Source organism: Rhinatrema bivittatum, chromosome 8, assembly GCF_901001135.1.
Source record: "Rhinatrema bivittatum chromosome 8, aRhiBiv1.1, whole genome shotgun sequence".
NCBI classification, from domain to species: Eukaryota; Metazoa; Chordata; class Amphibia; order Gymnophiona; family Rhinatrematidae; genus Rhinatrema; species Rhinatrema bivittatum.
In genome coordinates, this window is record NC_042622.1 from 1,910,208 (window position 1) to 1,928,103 (window position 17,896).

Below are 17,896 nucleotides of genomic sequence, written 5' to 3' on the forward strand. Positions count from 1 at the left end.
ATTTAACTACTCTGAATAATTTTGTATCATCAGCAAATTTGATAACCTCACTCGTCGTATTCCTTTCCAGATCATTTATAAATATATTGAAAAGCACCGGTCCAAGTACAGATCCCTGAGGCACTCCACTGAGAAAATTGTCCATTTAATCCTACTCTCTGTTTCCTGTCTTTTAACCAGTTTGTAATCCACGAAAGGACATCGCCTCCTATCCCATGACTTTTTAGCTTCCTTAGAAGCCTCTCATGAGGGATTTTGTCAAATGCCTTCTGAAAATCCAAATACACTACATCTACCGGTTCACCTTTATCCACATGTTTATTAACCTCTTCAAAAAAATGAAGCAGATTTGTTAGGCAAGACTTCCCTTGGGTAAATCCGTGTTGACTGTGTCCCATTAAATCATGTCTTTCTATATGATCTACGATTTTGATCTTGAGAATAGTTTCCACTATTTTTCCCGGCATTGCCCCTGGAGCCTTTTTTAAATATTGGGGTTACATTGGCCTCCCTCTGAAGGGGCTACGATAAGAAATGTAGAATGTATAAAAGCCAGCTCCTGAAAGGGAGGGGCACGCAGTTTCTGAGCCATTGTTCTCAGCTGTGTCTTTCTTTACGGAACAGTTTCTGGGGCCTATTTTCTGACGGTAACACCTCCAGTCTTCAGGTACAATGGATGATTTTAATGACAGGTTACAAATTTTAACTAATAGGTCAGAAATTTCCTTTTTTAGTTCCTTCAGTTCCCTAGGATGCATACCATCCAGTCCAGGTGATTTGCTACTCTTTAGTTTGTCAATCTGGCCTACTACATCTTCCATGTTCACAGTGTTTTTGTTCAGTTCGTCTGACTCATCACCGTTGAAAACCATCTCCGGAACTGGTATCTCCCCAACATCCTCATTAGTAAACATGGAAGCAAAGAATTCATTTAGTCTTTCTGCAATGGCCTTATCTTCCCTAAGAGCCCCTTTAACCCCTCGGTCATCTAATGGTCCAACCGACTCTCTCACAGATTTCTTGCTTTGGATATATTTAAAAAGTTTTTATTATGAGTTTTTGCCTCTATGGCCAACTTCATTTCAAATTCTCTCTTTGCCTGTCTTATCAATGTTTTACACTTAACTTGACAATGCTTATGTTTTATCCTATTTTCTTCAGATGGATCCTTCTTCCAGTTTTTGAAGGATGTTTTTTTGGCTAAAATAGCCTCTTTCACCTCACCTTTTAACCATGACGGTAATCGTTTTTCCTTCTTTCCACCTTTCTTAATGTGTGGAATACATATGGACTGCGCCTCTAGGATTGTATTTTTAAACCATGTCCATGCCTGTTGAACACTTTTAACCTTTGCAGCTGCACCTTTCAGTTTTTTTCTATTTTCCTCATTTTATCACAGTTTTATTTGCAATTTATGGTCCAGGATCGGCGGGAGCTCAGGTTCAGGCGGCCATTTTGTCCTGCTAGATTTACGCGCGCAGGGCACTCGCGTGCCGGCGGCCTATTTTGCATAGGCCGCCGGCACGCGCAAAGCCCCGGGACGGGCGTAAGTCCCGGGGCTTCGTAAAAGGGGCAGGAGGGGGCGTGTCTGGGGTCAGGGGGTGGTCCGGCGCGGGTCTGGGGGCATGGCAACGGTGCGGGGGCGGGCTGGGAGGACGGGCCTGAGTCCGAGGCGGTGCGCGCAAGTTACGCCTGCTTCAAGCAGGCGTAACTTGCACATAAAGGTAGGGGGGGGATTTATGTAGGGCTGAGGGGTGGGATAGATAGGGGAAGGGAGGGGAAGGTGGGGGATGCAGAGGGAACGGAGGCAGGCTGTGTGGCTCGGCGCGTGCAGGCTACCAATTTTGCGCAGCCATGCGTGCGCCGACCCCGGATTTTATAAGATACGCGCAGCTATGCGCCGGTTGCGCGAACAAAAGTACGCCCGCGCATACTTATTTAAGATTTACCTCGATCGGCGGTGTGAATGAGGTAGGAGTCAGGGCCGAAAATGGCCGGGGTGACACAACTGGGGGGGAGGGGGGGCTGCGGCACAAGGCAGAAGTGGTCTCGGGCGCCTACTCCCCTTGCAGCGGCCCTGGTGACTATCAGTAAACTGCTGAGACATCCTCAGAGGGACAGCCAGGTTAGTCTGGGGTAACCAAAATGACAGGGATCGAGTGGCACCTTACAGGTAACCAATTTATTGAAGATTCAGGTTTAATCTTGAGATGGAGCGGCCTCCCAGGGGAGGTGGTGTGTCTGAACTTTAAAAAGCATGGGATAAATACAGGGGATCTCTGAGGGAGAGATGGGACACACGGGCAGTCTAGAGGGCCACATGATCTCTTTCTGCCATCACATTTCTGTCAATGCCTCTGATCCAGCTCCTTTTTTGACTGCTCTGTATTTATCATATTCTTTCTTGAATTCAGGTAGTTTTTTTTGTACGTCTACCACCTCCACTGGGAGGCTGATCCATGCATCCACCACCCTCTCTGTAAAGAAATGTTTCCTAGGATTACTCCTCAGTCAAGCTCCTGATAACCTCATCTCACGACCCCTTGTTCTAGAGCTTCCTTTCCACTGAAAAAGTCTCCCCTCCTGTGCATGGAAACCTTTCAGATATGTGCGTGTCTCCATCCTGTCTCCCCTATCTCGCCGTTCCTTTAAGGTGTACATGTGTAGATCTTCAAGTCTATCCCCACTGACCAATTTAATTGTCACCTTCTGGACTGACTTCAACTGGCGTCTTTCTGAAAGTGAGGTCTCAGCAATCTCTACACCAGGGGTGGCCAATTCCGGTCCTCCAGAGCTACAAACAGGCCAGGTTTTTAGGATATCCACAATAAATATGCATGAGATAGATTTGCATATAATGCGTCTCATGCATATTCATTATGGATATCCTGATAATCTGACCTGTTTGTGGCTCTGGGGGAGCAAAGCAGGCCAGCCCTGCTCTAAATCATTCCTCCAGCTTTGCCAGATCCTTCCTCATGTTTTCCACTCCTTCCTGTCTTCTCTGCTTTAGATTTTGGAATCATCGGCAACAACCAAACCTTTCCAGACAATCCTTCCGCTCTGTCTTTCATGAAAATGTTGGGAAGATGCAGTGCAAGGACCGATCAGCCAGGCAGCTCCTCAGAGAAAGCTCCATTTACCACCCAGTCCCTCACAATTTATTTATAAGTCTCCTATGTGGACGCGGGTGAAACCCAGCGCCCTCCCTTCATCCCTGTTCTCTGGTCACCCAGGCAAGAGCTTGATCAGATTCCCCTCTGGTAAAGCCCTGCTGCAGCCTGGGCTTCCACATGTTGCCCTCTCCTCTGTTTTAGCGCTGATGCCACACGGAGCAGACTAAGCGGCTGCTTCCTTCCAGGTTATGAGCAGGAACCACATCCTCTCCTCTCCAGTCCTCCATTGAAAAGGTCCCCAGCGGAGCTGCCAGGACTCCTCCTGGGATGTGTCCCATCTCCTTATCTGCTTTACGTTTACTCAGCTCCTGACAGACGCACGGCTCTGAAATCGATGGAGGTTTCCCTCACTTCCCATCTTCCTTGTGTCTGCTTTATGTGCTCCTGCTCCAGGCCCCTCCACAGGGAAGACCCAACAGAAAGATTTGTTAGGCAGTTTGGCTTTTCCTCATCAGGGGTCACATCTTCCTCCCCTTCACCTCTGAGTCTCACATTGCCACTTCCCCATGTCCTCCTGGCACTAACAGAGATAAAGTCATGGTTTCTCCCTGTGTTTTACTGTTATTGCGAGTTTTCATTCCATTTCAATTGTTCAGTTTTTTTATTTCTTGAGCTGAGTTTTTCATTTATTTAAAAACGTTTTAGCCGGCCTATTCCTGATTTTCCATGCTAAGGGGCTGAGGTGAGATTGGGGTGGATTTGCAGGCTTGGTGCTAATTTCCCAGCAGTGCACGCCCGGCTTATCCCAGTCCTCGCGGGCTCCTCCCCCTTCCCTTCCCAGTCCTCGCGGGCTCCTCCCCCTTCCCTCCCCTCCGGCAGCGGCAGGGTTAAGGCGGGATTCAGGTAAACGCAGCCGCACATCCTCAGCGCCACTTTCGCGACCCGGGAAAAGGCTGCGGCTGCCGCCTGCGAGCAGAGACCCGCGCCCGCACTCCCGCAGGTCAGTGCAGGACTTTCGCTTTTCTTTTATTTCGGGCTGAAGAGCGCGCGGCTGTCTGAGAGGGGGACTAGCACGAGCCTTGTGAGAGTGAAACTGCTGCCTGCACGTGTGCGTGAGAAGCAAAACTATCCCTGCAGGAGAAAGTGTGTGCTTGTGTGTGTGTCTGTGCATAAGAAAGTGAGTGTGTGTGTCTGTGCGTGAGAAAGTGTGTGTGTGCCTGTGCATAAGAAAGTGTGTGTGTGTGCCTGTGCATGAGAAAGTATGTACTTGTGTGTGTGCCTGTGCGTGAGAAAGTGTGTGTGTGTGCCTGTGCATGAGAAAGTATGTACTTGTGTGTGTGTCTGTGAGTGAGAAAGTGTGTGTGTGTGCCTGTGTGTGAGAAAGTGTGCGTGTGTGTATGTTTGTGCGTGAGAAAGTTTGTGTGTACCTGTGCATGAGAAAGTTTGTGTGTGCCTGTGCGTGAGTAAGTGTGTGTGTGTGCTTGTGTGTGCCTGTGCGTGAGAAAGTGTGTGTGTGTGTGCCTGTGTGTGCTTGTGTGTGAGAAAGTGTGTGTGTGTGTGTGTGCCTGTATGTGAGAAAGTGTGTGCTTGTGTGTGTGCAAGAGAAAATGTGTGTGCGCGCGCACATGTGCAAGAGAAAGTGTTTGTGTGTGCGCGCGCATGTGCATGAGAACGCGTGTGAGTGCAAGAGAAAGTGTGTGTGTGTAAGAGAAAGTGTTAGTGTGTGCGCATGTGCATGAGAACGCGTGTGTATGTGTGTGCAAGAGAAAGTGTGTTTGTGTGTGTGCATGAGAAAGTGTTAGTGTGTGTGCGCATGTGCATGAGAACGCGTGTGTGTGTGTGTGTGTGTGCAAGAGAAAGTGTGTTTGTGTGTGTGCATGAGAAAGTGTTAGTGTGTGTGCGCATGTGCATGAGAACGCGTGTGTGTGTGTGTGTGTGTGCATGTGCATGAGAAAGTGTGTTTTTGTGTGTGTGTATATGTCTATGTGGTTTTGTTCTGTTTGTGTTTTAATGTTGAATTAAGCCTGAGCAGCTTATGAGACTTGTAATAAACATGAGAAAGTGTGTGTGAGAAAGCAGAGAAGATGTGCCCTGTACTTCCAGGCACCCTGGACCCTGGCTCTGCCTCTGTCTTGTACCTGGGGCGCTCCTGTAATTATCCCAGAAATGTGAGATTTTTTAGAGGGGACCATTCATTCTTTGTCTGTTATTCTCAGCTACGCTTGCTGTCTGTGTGTTCAGCAGAGGAGGCTGTGAAGCGGGAGGCTTGTGTGAGTACTTCCCATTACTTTTGGCCACCCTGCCCCCCTTCTGCCATTTCCTTTATGCCCTGTGTGCTTCTCCTCCCCCCACCCCCCACCTGTTTCCCTGCTGTGCTTCTCCCCCCTTCTATTTATTCTTTTCCCCTCCCCCACTTGGTGCTTTTACTCCTATTCTTTCCCTTCCCCCTGCTGTTCCTCTCTTGTTCCTTGCCCACGCCCCTCACCCATTCTCTTCCTCACCCCTCCCACCTGCCCTGGTAGCCGGCAAACAAGGGGAGGAAACAGTGAGATGGGAGGGAAAAGCACAGGAGAAGAGGAAAGCAGCAGCTCTTAGGTCTTACAGAATGGATGGAGGAAACGAGATGGGCTTTAGGGTGCACGAAGGAAGAAAGATGGGAAAGCTGAGAAGGAGGGAAGTAGGGAGGAGAGCAGTCACCTTGTAGCAAATGAGAAATGAATACTCACAAAAGGGGAGAGCTGGAGAGTCTGGGCTGGGCTGGGCTGGGGGAGAGCTGGAGGGACAGGTTGGACTGGGTGAGAGCCGAAAAGACTGGCTGGGCTGGAGAGAGATGGAGGGTATGGCTCTGCTGGGGAAGAGCTGCATGGAGTGGCTGTTTTGGGGGAGTGCTGGAGGGAGTGGCTGTTTTGGGGGAGTGCTGGAGGGAGTGGCTGTTTTGGGGGCGTGCTGGAGGGAGTGGCTGGGCTGGGGAAGTGCTGGTTGGAGTGGCTGTATTGGGGGAGTGCTGGAGGGAGTGGCTGGGCTGGGAGACAGCTGGAGGGAGTGGCTGTATTGAGGGAGTGGCTGGGCTGGGGGAGTGCTGGAGGGGATGGCTGTATTGGGGGAGTGCTGGAGGGAGTGGCTGGCTGAGGGAGTGCTGGAGGGAGTGGCTGTATTGGGGGAGTGCTGGAGGGAGTGGCTGTATTGGGGGAGTGCTGGAGGGGATGGCTGTATTGGGGGAGTGCTGGAGGGAGTGGCTGGGCTGGGGGAGTGCTGGAGGGAGTGTTTGGGCTGGGAGACAGCTGGAGGGAGTGGCTGTATTGAGGGAGTGGCTGGGCTGGGGGAGTGCTGGAGGGGATGGCTGTATTGGGGGAGTGCTGGAGGGAGTGGCTGTATTGGGGGGAGTGCTGGAGGGAGTGGCTGTATTGGGGGAGTGCTGGAGGGAGTGGCTGGGCTGGGGGAGTGCTGGAGGGGATGGCTGTATTGGGGGAGTGCTGGAGGGAGTGGCTGGGCTGGGGGAGTGCTGGAGGGGATGGCTGTATTGGGGGAGTGCTGGAGGGAGTGGCTGGGCTGGGGGAGTGCTGGAGGGAGTGGCTGTATTGGGGGAGTGCTGGTGAGAGTGGCTGGGCTGGGGGAGTGTTGGAGGGAGTGGCTGGGCTGGGGGAGTGCTAGAGGGAGTGGCTGTATTGGGGGAGTGCTGGAGGGAGTGGCTGTATTGAGGGAGTGCTGGAGGGAGTGGCTGGGCTGGGGGAGTGCTGGAGGGAGTGGCTGTATTGGGGGAGTGCTGGAGGGAGTGGCTGGGCTGGGGGAGTGCTGGAGGGAGTGGCTGGGCTGGAGGAGTGCTGGAGGGAGTGGCTGTATTGGGGGAGTGCTGGAGGGAGTGGCTGTATTGGGGGAGTGCTGGAGGGAGTGGCTGGGCTGGGGGAGTGCTGGAGGGAGTGGCTGTATTGAGGGAGTGCTGGTGAGAGTGGCTGGGCTGGGGGAGTGTTGGAGGGAGTGGCTGGGCTGGGGGAGTGCTAGAGGGAGTGGCTGTATTGAGGGAGTGCTGGAAGGAGTGGCTGGGCTGGAGGAGTGCTGGAGGGAGTGGCTGTATTGGGGGAGTGCTGGAGGGAGTGGCTGTATTGAGGGAGTGCTGGAAGGAGTGGCTGGGCTGGGGGAGTGCTGGAGGGAGTGGCTGTATTGGGGGAGTGCTGGAGGGAGTGGCTGGGCTGGGGGAGTGCTGGAGGGAGTGGCTGTATTGGGGGAGTGCTGGAGGGAGTGGCTGTATTGGGGGAGTGCTGGAGGGAGTGTTTGGGCTGTGGGAGTGCTGTCGGGAGTGTTTGGGCTGGGGGAGTGCTGGAGGGAGTGCCTGTATTGGGGGAGTGGTGGAGAGCATGGCTGTATTGGAGGAGTGCTTGAGGGAGTGGCCGTATTAGGGGAGTGGTGGAGGGAGTGGCTGGGCTGGGGGTGTGCTGGAGGGAGTGGCTGTATTGAGGGAGTGCTGGTGGGAGTTCCTGGGCTGGGGGAGTGCTGGAGGAAGCGGCTGGGCTGGGGGAGTGCCAGAGGAAGTGCCTTTATTGGGGGAGTGTTGGAGGGAGTGGCTGGGCTGGGGGGAGTGCTGGAGGGAGTGGCTAGGCTGGGGGAAAGGTGGAGGGAGTGGCTGAGTTGGGGGGAGTGCTGGAGGGATTGTCGTATTGGGTGAATGCCGGAGGGAGTGGCTGGGCTGGGGGAGTGCTGGAGGGACAGGTTGGACTGGGTGAGAGCCGAAAAGACTGGCTGGGCTGGAGAGAGATGGAGGGTATGGCTCTGCTGGGGAAGAGCTGCATGGAGTGGCTGTTTTGGGGGAGTGCTGGAGGGAGTGGCTGTTTTGGGGGAGTGCTGGAGGGAGTGGCTGTTTTGGGGGCGTGCTGGAGGGAGTGGCTGGGCTGGGGAAGTGCTGGAGGGGATGGCTGTATTGGGGGAGTGCTGGAGGGAGTGGCTGGGCTGGGAGACAGCTGGAGGGAGTGGCTGTATTGAGGGAGTGGCTGGGCTGGGGGAGTGCTGGAGGGGATGGCTGTATTGGGGGAGTGCTGGAGGGAGTGGCTGGCTGAGGGAGTGCTGGAGGGAGTGGCTGTATTGGGGGAGTGCTGGAGGGGATGGCTGTATTGGGGGAGTGCTGGAGGGAGTGGCTGGGCTGGGGGAGTGCTGGAGGGGATGGCTGTATTGGGGGAGTGCTGGTGGGAGTGGCTGGGCTGGGGGAGTGCTGGAGGGAGTGTTTGGGCTGGGGGTGTGCTGGAGGGAGTGCCTGGGCTGGGGGAGTGCTGGAGGGAGTGGCTGTATTGAGGGAGTGCTGGAGGGAGTGGCTGGGCTGGGGGAGTGCTGGAGGGAGTGGCTGTATTGAGGGAGTGCTGGAGGGAGTGGCTGTATTGGGGGAGTGCTGGTGAGAGTGGCTGGGCTGGGGGAGTGTTGGAGGGAGTGGCTGGGCTGGGGGAGTGCTAGAGGGAGTGGCTGTATTGGGGGAGTGCTGGAGGGAGTGGCTGTATTGAGGGAGTGCTGGAAGGAGTGGCTGGGCTGGAGGAGTGCTGGAGGGAGTGGCTGTATTGGGGGAGTGCTGGAGGGAGTGGCTGTATTGAGGGAGTGCTGGAAGGAGTGGCTGGGCTGGGGGAGTGCTGGAGGGAGTGGCTGGGCTGGGGGAGTGCTGGAGGGAGTGGCTGGGCTGGGGGAGTGTTGGAGGGAGTGGCTGGGCTGGGGGAGTGCTAGAGGGAGTGGCTGTATTGGGGGAGTGCTGGAGGGAGTGGCTGTATTGGGGGAGTGCTGGTGAGAGTGGCTGGGCTGGGGGAGTGTTGGAGGGAGTGGCTGGGCTGGGGGAGTGCTAGAGGGAGTGGCTGTATTGGGGGAGTGCTGGAGGGAGTGGCTGTATTGAGGGAGTGCTGGAAGGAGTGGCTGGGCTGGAGGAGTGCTGGAGGGAGTGGCTGTATTGGGGGAGTGCTGGAGGGAGTGGCTGTATTGAGGGAGTGCTGGAAGGAGTGGCTGGGCTGGGGGAGTGCTGGAGGGAGTGGCTGTATTGAGGGAGTGCTGGAAGGAGTGGCTGGGCTGGGGGAGTGCTGGAGGGAGTGGCTGTATTGGGGGAGTGCTGGAGGGAGTGGCTGGGCTGGGGGAGTGCTGGAGGGAGTGGCTGTATTGGGGGAGTGCTGGAGGGAGTGGCTGTATTGGGGGAGTGCTGTAGGGAGTGTTTGGGCTGTGGGAGTGCTGTCGGGAGTGTTTGGGCTGGGGGAGTGCTGGAGGGAGTGCCTGTATTGGGGGAGTGGTGGAGAGCATGGCTGTATTGGAGGAGTGCTTGAGGGAGTGGCCGTATTGGGGGAGTGGTGGAGGGAGTGGCTGGGCTGGGGGTGTGCTGGAGGGAGTGGCTGTATTGAGGGAGTGCTGGTGGGAGTTCCTGGGCTGGGGGAGTGCTGGAGGGAGTGGCTGGGCTGGGGGAGTGCTGGTGGGAGTGGCTGGGCTGGGGGAGTGCTGGAGGGAGTGGAAGTATTAAGTCAGTGCTGGAGGGAGTGGCTGGGCTGGGGGAGTGCTGGAGGGAGTGGAAGTATTGAGTCAGTGCTGGAGGGAGTTCCTGGGCTGGGGGAGTACTGGAGGAAGCGGCTGGGCTGGGGGAGTGCTGGTGGGAGTGGCTGGGCTGGGGGAGTGCTGGAGGGAGTGGCTGTATTGAGGGAGTGCTGGAGGGAGTGACTGTATTGAGGGAGTTCTGGTGAGAGTGGCTGGGCTGGGGGAGTGCTGGTGGGAGTGGCTGGGCTGGGGGAGTGCTGGAGGGAGTGGCTGTATTGAGGGAGTGCTGGAGGGAGTGACTGTATTGGGGGAGTTCTGGTGAGAGTGGCTGGGCTGGGGGAGTGCTGGAGGGAAAGGTTGTAATGAGGGAGTGCTGGAGGGAGTGGCTGGGCTGGGGGAGTGCCAGAGGAAGTGCCTTTATTGGGGGAGTGTTGGAGGGAGTGGCTGGGCTGGGGGGAGTGCTGGAGGGAGTGGCTAGGCTGGGGGAAAGGTGGAGGGAGTGGCTGAGTTGGGGGGAGTGCTGGAGGGATTGTCGTATTGGGTGAATGCCGGAGGGAGTGGCTGGGCTGGGGGAGTGCTGGAGGGAGTGGCTGGGCTGGGGGAGTGCTGGAGGGAGTGTCTTTATTGAGGGAGTGCTGGAGGGAGTGGCTGGGCTGGCGGAGTGCTGAAGGGAGTGTCTTTATTGAGGGAGTGCCTGTATTGGGGGAGTGCTGGAGGGAGTGTCTTTATTGAGGGAGTGCTGGAGAGAGTGCCTGTATTGGGGGAGTGCTGAAGGGAGTGGCTGTATTGAGGGAGTGCTGGAGGGAGTGGCTGGGCTGGCGGAGTGCTGAAGGGAGTGTCTTTATTGAGGGAGTGCCTGTATTGGGGGAGTGCTGGAGGAATGGCTGTGTTGAGGGAGTGCTGGAGGGAATGGCTGGGCTGGGGTAGTGCTGGAGGGAGTTGCTGGGCTGGGGGAGTGCTGGAGGGAGTGCCTGTAGTGTGGGAGAGCTGGAGTGCTGGAGGGAGTGCCTGTATTGGGGGAGTTCTGGAGGGAGTGGCTGTATTGGGGGAGTGCTGGAGGGAGTGGCTGGGCTGGGTTAGTGCTGGAGGGAGTGGCTGTATTGGGGGAGTGCTGAAGGGAGTGGCTGTATTGGGGGAGAGCTGGAGGGCATGGCTGGGCTGGGTTAGTGCTGGAGGGAGTGGCTGTATTGGGGGAGTACTAGAGGGAGTGGCTTTATTGGGGGAGTGCTGGAGGGAATGGCTGGGCTGGGGGAATGCTGGAGGGAGTAGCTGTATTGGGGGAGTGCTGGAGGGCATGCCTGTATTGGGGGAGTGCTGGAGGGAATGGCTGGGCTGAGGGAGTGCTGGAGGGAGTGGCTGGGGTTGAGGAGTGTCTGTATTGGGGGAGTGTTGGAGGGAGTGGCTGGGCTGGTGGAGGGCTGGAGGGAGTGGCTGTATTGGGGGAGGGCTGGAGGGAGTGGCTGTATTGGGGGAGTGCTTGAGGCAGTGGCTGGGCTGGGGGAGTGCCTGTATTGGGGGAGGGCTGGAGGGAGTGGCTGTATTGAGGGAGTGCTGGAGGGAGTTGCTGGGCTGGGGGAGTGCTGGAGGGAGTGGCTGTATTGGGGGAATGCTGGAGGGAGTGGCTGGGCTGGGGGAGTGCTGGAGGGTATGCCTGTATTGGTGGAGTGCTGGAGGGAGTGGCTGGGCTGGGAGAGTGCTAGAGGGAGTGCCTGTATTGGGGGAGTGCTGGAGGGAGTGGCTGTATTGGGGGAGAGCTGGGGGAGTGCCTGTATTGAGGGAGTGCTGGAGGGAGTGTCTTGGCTGGGGTAGTGCTGGAGGGAGTGGCTGTATTGGGGGAGTGCTGGAGGGAATGGCTGGGCTGGGGGAGTGCTGGAGGGAGTGGCTGTATTGGGGGAGTGCTGGAGGGAATGGCTGGGCTGTGGGGGTGCTGGAGGGAGTGGCTGTATTGGGGGAGTGCTGGAGGGAATGGCTGGGCTGGGGGAGTGCTGGAGGGAGTGGCTGTATTGGGGGAGTGCTGGAGGGAATGGCTGGGCTGGGGGAGTGCTGGAGGGAGTGGCTGTATTGGGGGGCATGGTGGAGGGAGTGTCTTGGCTGGGGTAGTGCTGGAGGGAGTGGCTGTATTGGGGGAGTGCTGGAGGGAATGGCTGGGCTGGGGGAGTGCTGGAGGGAGTGGCTGTATTGGGGGCATGGTGGAGGGGAGTGGCTGGGCTGGGGGAGTGCTGGAGGGAATGGCTGTATTGGGGGAGTGGCTGGGCTGGGGGAGTGCTGGAGGGAGTGGCTGTATTGGGGGAGTGCTGGAGGGAATGGCTGGGCTGGGGGAGTGCTGGAGGGCGTGGCTGTATTGGGGGCATGGTGGAGGGAGTGGCTGGGCTGGGGGAGTGCTGGAGGGAATGGCTGTATTGGGGGAGTGCTGGGGGAGTGGCTGGGCCGGGGGAGTGCTGGAGGGAGTGCCTGTATTGGAGGAGTGGTGGAGGAAGTGGCTGTATTGGGGGAGTGCTGGACGGAGTGGCTGAATTGAAGGAGTGCTGGAGGGAGTGGCTGGGCTGTGGGAGTCCTGAAGGGAGTGGCTGAATTGAGGGAGTGCTGGAGGGAGTGGCTGGGCTTTGCTGGGGGAGTGTTGGAGGGAGTGGCTTGGCTGGGGAATGCTGGAGGGTGTGGCTGTATTTATTTATTTATTTTTATTTATTTAAGTCTTTTCTATACCGTCGTTTAGTAGTTTCCGTCACAACGGTTTACAATAGGCACAAACAAATAATGATGCTGAAACGTTACTTTACACAAGTGCCATATCGGTCCGGTACATAGTTTTAAAAATAAGATAAATGTAGTGTTATACCACTTTAGACTTTTCTCTTTTCTCTGATGTATTTGAAAAATATTTTGTCACCTTGCTTTACCTCTGTGGCAATCCTTTCTTCCACCTGATTTTTTGCTTTCTTGATTATCTTTTTCGTCTCCCTCGGTTTCACCAGATATTCTTCCTTGTGTTCCTCTTTTTGGGATCCTTTATATTTCTTGAACGCTGTTCTTTTTGCTTTTTTTTTCAGCCACCTCCTTTGAGAACCAGATCGGTTTCTTTTTTCTCTTGCTTGTGTTTACTTTTCTAACAATATAGATTTGTTGCCTCTGTAATTGCTCCTCTTAGTTTGCCCCTCTGTTGCTCCACCTCTCTCATTTTCTCCCAGTCTTCTACTTCTACCTCTAGGTACTTCCCCATTTCAACAAAGTCCATATATTTTAAATTCAAAACTCGGGTCTTCGTGTGACTTCTCCGTATCCTATTTGCGATATCAAACCATACCGTTTGATGATCACTGGTGCTCAGGTGGGCACCCACCTGGAGATTAGAGACGTTATCCCCGTTAGCAGTAAGTCAAGTATAACTCCCTCCTTTATTGGTTCCATTACCATTTGTTTGAACAGAGCCCCTTGCAGGGTATCCTCTATCTCTTTACTTCTGTTAGATTCCGCAGAAGGGATTCTCCAGTCAATCAACACTTTTCCCTTCTTTCCCATTTTTTGGATGTCTTTGACCAGATCTCTGTCTAGTTCTTCCGTTTGAAATGGAAGCCTGTAAACCACGCCAGTAAAAATGGATGCACTATCATCTTTTTTTAGGTTGGCCCATAATGCTTCTTCTCTACCCTACTTTGCAGTTCAGTTGCTTGGATATGTTTTTGATATAAAAAGCTACTCCTCCCCCTTTTCTGTCCTCTCTGTTCTTCCTTAAGTTATAGCCTAGTATGGCTGTATCCCAATCATGAGAATCCGTGAACCATGTCTTCATAACAGCAATAATGACCAAGTCCTCCTCCATCACTAGGGCTTACAGATTATTTATGTATGTATTTATTTAGGCGTGTGGTTTTTTTTTTTTATACTGTCGTTCCAAAATCATATCGCAATGGTTTACAATATCATACTGTTGCTAGGTCAACATTCTCATTCAGTTTCAATGCTCATGTTCTAGGTCTATATAATAGCATGTACATGTTCTAGCAAATATATTTCTATGTCGATTTTATACAAAGTCTAGTTGATCTCAACAGTAAATGTGTATTCTGGGTCGATACATCAACTTTAATTGGGGTGCTTTGAAGAAGAATTATAACCTACGATTTCCATTACATTTTCCTTCATGTTGTATTCAGAATACATCACTCAGTACTTATTACTCAGTCTGTTAGCATAGTCTTATGTTCCGATAGCATATTGAGTTCTGATAGCATAGTGGAGTTTTACATTAGTTCGTATACATTTATAAAGAACCATGTTTTTAGTTCTCGTTTGAAATACTTTCTTTCTGTTATCTGGAGTAGCGACTTTGAAAGAGAGTTCCAAGGTCTGGAGCCTGCTATGGAAAACATTTTGTCTCTATTTGTGTTAGATGTGTGTTCTGTATTGTGGGCACCTTTAGAAGTCCTTTGTTTTGTGATTTTAGGGCTTTCTGTAGGGTGTAAGGTTGAAGAGTCACTCCTGTTGGGCATGGGTTTATGTTGTTGATGATATTAAAGATTAGAGATAATACTTTATAGCAGGGGTCGGGAACCTTTTTGGCTGAGAGAGCCATGAACATCACATATTTTAAAATGTAATTCCGTGAGAGCCATACAAGACCTACCAAATTAATTTACTACAAGCCCCTACTCTCCTGACGCCCCCACAAGACCTGCCAAATTAATTTACTACAACCCCCACCCTCCTGACCCCCCCCCCAAGACCTGCCAAAAGTCCCTGGTGGTCCAGCGGGGGTCCAGGGCTCACAGACAAATCTTTAATAAAAAAGTAAAAATCTAACAAAACCCTCCACCCTCCTGATGCCCCCCCAAGACCTCCAAAATTAATTTACTACAACCCCCCACCCTCCTAACCCCCCCAAGACCTGCCAAAAGTCCCTGGTGGTCCAGCGGGGATCCAGGAGCGGTCCAGGAGCGATCTCCTGGACTTGGGCTGTCGGCTACCAGTAGCCAAAATAGCGCCGACGGCCCTTTGCCCTCACTATGTCACTGGGGTCGACCAATGGCAGCGGTAGCCCCTGTGATATAGTGAGGGCAAAGGGCCGTCGACGCCATTTTGACTACTGGCAGCCGACAGCCCAAGTCCAGGAAATTGCTCCCAGACCGCTCCTGGACCCCCGCTGGACCTCCAGGGACTTTTGGCAGGTCTTGGGGGAGGGGCCGGAGGGTGGGGGGTTGTAGTAAATTAATTTTGGAGGTCTTGGGGGGCGTCAGGAGGGTGGGGGGTTTTGTTAAGATTTTTACTTTTTTATTAAAGATTTGTCTGCGAGCCAGATGCAGCCATCAAAAGAGCCACATCTGGCTCACGAGCCATAGGTTCCTGACCCCTGCTTTATAGTGAATTTTGGATTGTACAGGAAGGTAGTGCAGTGCTATCAGCAAGGAGGTGATGTGGTTAAATTTCCATGTCCCTAGTAAAAGTCTGGCTGAGGCATTTTGTAGCAATTGTAATGGTTTTAGTACTCCTGCGGGTAAGCTTAGTAATATGGAGTTGCAGTAATATATGTTTGAAAATATTAGTGTTTGTAAAATCGTACGGAAGTCTTGCATTGTTAGCAATGGTGTAGTATTCTCAGTTTGGTGTATCCTGATTTGATTACTTTACTTGTATGTTTTTTCATTGAAAGGTTCTCATCGATCTGAATTCCTAGATCTTGTACTTGATCAGAGGGTGTAATGCTAAAGTTTCCTAGGTCTAAGTTTGGCGGTTTGATTAACGTGGTGTTTCCCCTTAACCACATAATTTCAGATTTTTTTGTATTTAGCGTTAGCTTCAGTTGAGAGTTTTTGTTGTATTGTCTTCAGGTAGGTGGACAAGGATGAAGCAGTTTTTTCAAATGACTTGTTGAATGGTATAAAGAATTGTATGTCGTCTGCATAAAGGAAGAAGTTGATTCCTAGATCCACTAGTAATGTGCGTAGAGATAGCGAGTGCAGATACTTGGGGAATGCCTGTGTCGATTGGGAAGGTGTCGGATAAGTGATTGTCTAATTTTATTTGGAATGATCCATCTGTCAGGAAGGAAGTGAACCAGTCATTGACCTTTCTGCCTGTTCCAGTTTTTCTTAACTGATGGCGTAGTAGGGTGTGGTACATGGTGTCAAAGGCTGCTGTAAGATTAATTAGTACCAGGATGTAGGATTCATCATTGTCAAACTCCTGTAGTACTTGGTCAGTTAGTGGTCTTTTCTGAAGCCGAATTGGTTTGGGTATAGATTATTGTTGTCTTCTAAGTAGCTTTCTAATTGTGACTAATAGGACTTTAGCAATGAAAGGCAGGTTGGAGATTGGTCGATAATTGTCCCAATCATCAATTCTGCCAGTTTTATTTTTTTCGATTGCTTTAATCAAGACTTGTTTTGCTCTATCTGGGACCAGTTGAAAAATGTACAAACATGGTGAAACAAACCCTCTGATCCGAGAGGGCATTCATCATTACAATAACACATCTTAATTTTCCAAGTGCACAACTTATCCAAAAAGATACACAATATTTCTTTTCTTTTATCCCCCTCCCTCTCCCCTCCCATCTTCTCGGTTTCTGAAAACACATAACTCATAAAGAAGGAAAGAGAAGAATTATACATTCTTATACAGCAACTGTGGGCTCACGTTACAGATAACTATGTTGTTCCTCAAAGTTGGCATCCCCATAAAATATTCAGACAGATGAGCAATGATCCCTATCCATCGGAAAAGGAATTTACACAATACTATAGCCCTCAGGAAAGATAATTAACATAGGCAGACCAAATTGCATTGAATGAAGACACACAATCATTTTTAGCAGCAGTTAAGGAAGACAAGTGGTATAGTCGATGCATGCTGTCTAGTACCTGAGAGTGTCTGTTCGTGTTTCCAGTGGGCAGCCACAACCAGCCTAGCCGCAATGAAAACCTGCACACTAAGCTTTCGCTGGTATTTAGTTAACCCTGGTAGGGGATAGTTAATCAACACTGAGGCAGCGGTGGTTTGGCAGGGGGTGTCAAAGAGTTTCCCCAGCCAGTCAAACACCAGTTTCCAAAAGATAGTTATCTTGTCGCATTGCCACCAAATATGTAAGAAAGATTCTGACTCTCCACATTGTCGCCAACATGATTGTGAGAGATGTGGATAGATTTTGTGGAGTCTCTCAGGTGTTAGGTGAAGGCTCATCCAAACTTTGGGCCCTAGAGTGTGACCCAAGTCTCTTTCCCATCCAAGTATATGTGATGGAGGGGCCAAGCTGGGGGTTGAGAAAAGGAGACTGTAGATCTTAGAAATAGTGCCTTTCATGGAATCACTGTTCAAAAAATAATTTTCAAATAGAGACCTTCCTTCACGTAAGGTTTGGGCTCTCTTCAGGGATAATACAAAATTATGGACTTGTGCATAAGCCAGAAAATTGATTGGCCCTGTAGTGTAAGATTGCTCCAGCTCATCCTTTGATAGTACCCTTCCTAATTTAATCATATGTCCTATTGTAAGGACCCCAGCTGCTTTCCAAGAATTGAATAAGGGGGAGCTATGTTCGGGAAACTTTATGTTAGAGAATAATGCTGACTGATAAAAATAGAGAGTGCTTCCTACCAATTGTTTTTTCCAACGGTCCCAGACTTTAAGAGTAGTATGGAGGGTCCAAGGTATGCTACGTGTGGATAGCCAGGTCAACCTAGGCTGCCAGGGCATGTCTCTCAAGGCATATCCCTAACTATTGCTGTTCCAATAGGACCCATTGCTTTGTAGTGGATTTGCATCCCAGGTCGAACGATGCTCTGAGTTGGGAGGCTGAATAGTGCCATGCTAGATTGGGCACTCCGAGCCCTCCCACCATTTTTGGTTGTACAAGCACTCTCTTTGCTACACTTGGAGGTAGTTTTTTCCAGATAAAATCAAATTTCTTCTGCCAGCTTTTAAGTATAGCAGATGTGATAAAAATTGGAAGAGAGGCAAATAGATACAATAACTTTGGTAATATTGAGATTTTAACAATTGCTATCCTCCCAAGCCAAGAAAATGGGCCTCACTCCCACCGCAGCATATCCTTATCCATGGTGTAATTTAAGTTGAACAAATCTCCTAACTTTGCCCCTATATGTATACCTAAATATTTTATAGAAGTTTTCGCCCACCGAAATGGGAAGTGGTTGTGGATCCTGTTCACCTCGTCATCCAGCAAATTAATATCGAGGAGTTCCGACTTTTGGAAATTAACCTTAAATCCAGAAACTTTACTAAAAGGCTTTTAACTCTTTCTTCACCGCCTCGAGGAAGAGGCCCGGGTTTGTCAATATAAATAGTAT

The 17,896-nt window shown here is 51.8% G+C and overlaps 1 protein-coding gene across 1 annotated transcript in view; it reads left to right on the forward strand.

Annotated features, from left to right (window-relative positions):
• The first annotated feature begins 4,044 nt into the window (after positions 1-4,044).
• DNMT3B (DNA methyltransferase 3 beta) overlaps positions 4,045-17,896 on the forward strand; it is a 244,084-nt gene continuing 230,232 nt past the window's right edge. The window contains exons 1-2 of the mRNA XM_029611336.1: positions 4,045-4,116; positions 5,333-5,386. The gene's annotated coding sequence lies outside the window, so the exon portion shown is untranslated. The remainder of the gene's footprint in view (positions 4,117-5,332; positions 5,387-17,896) is intronic.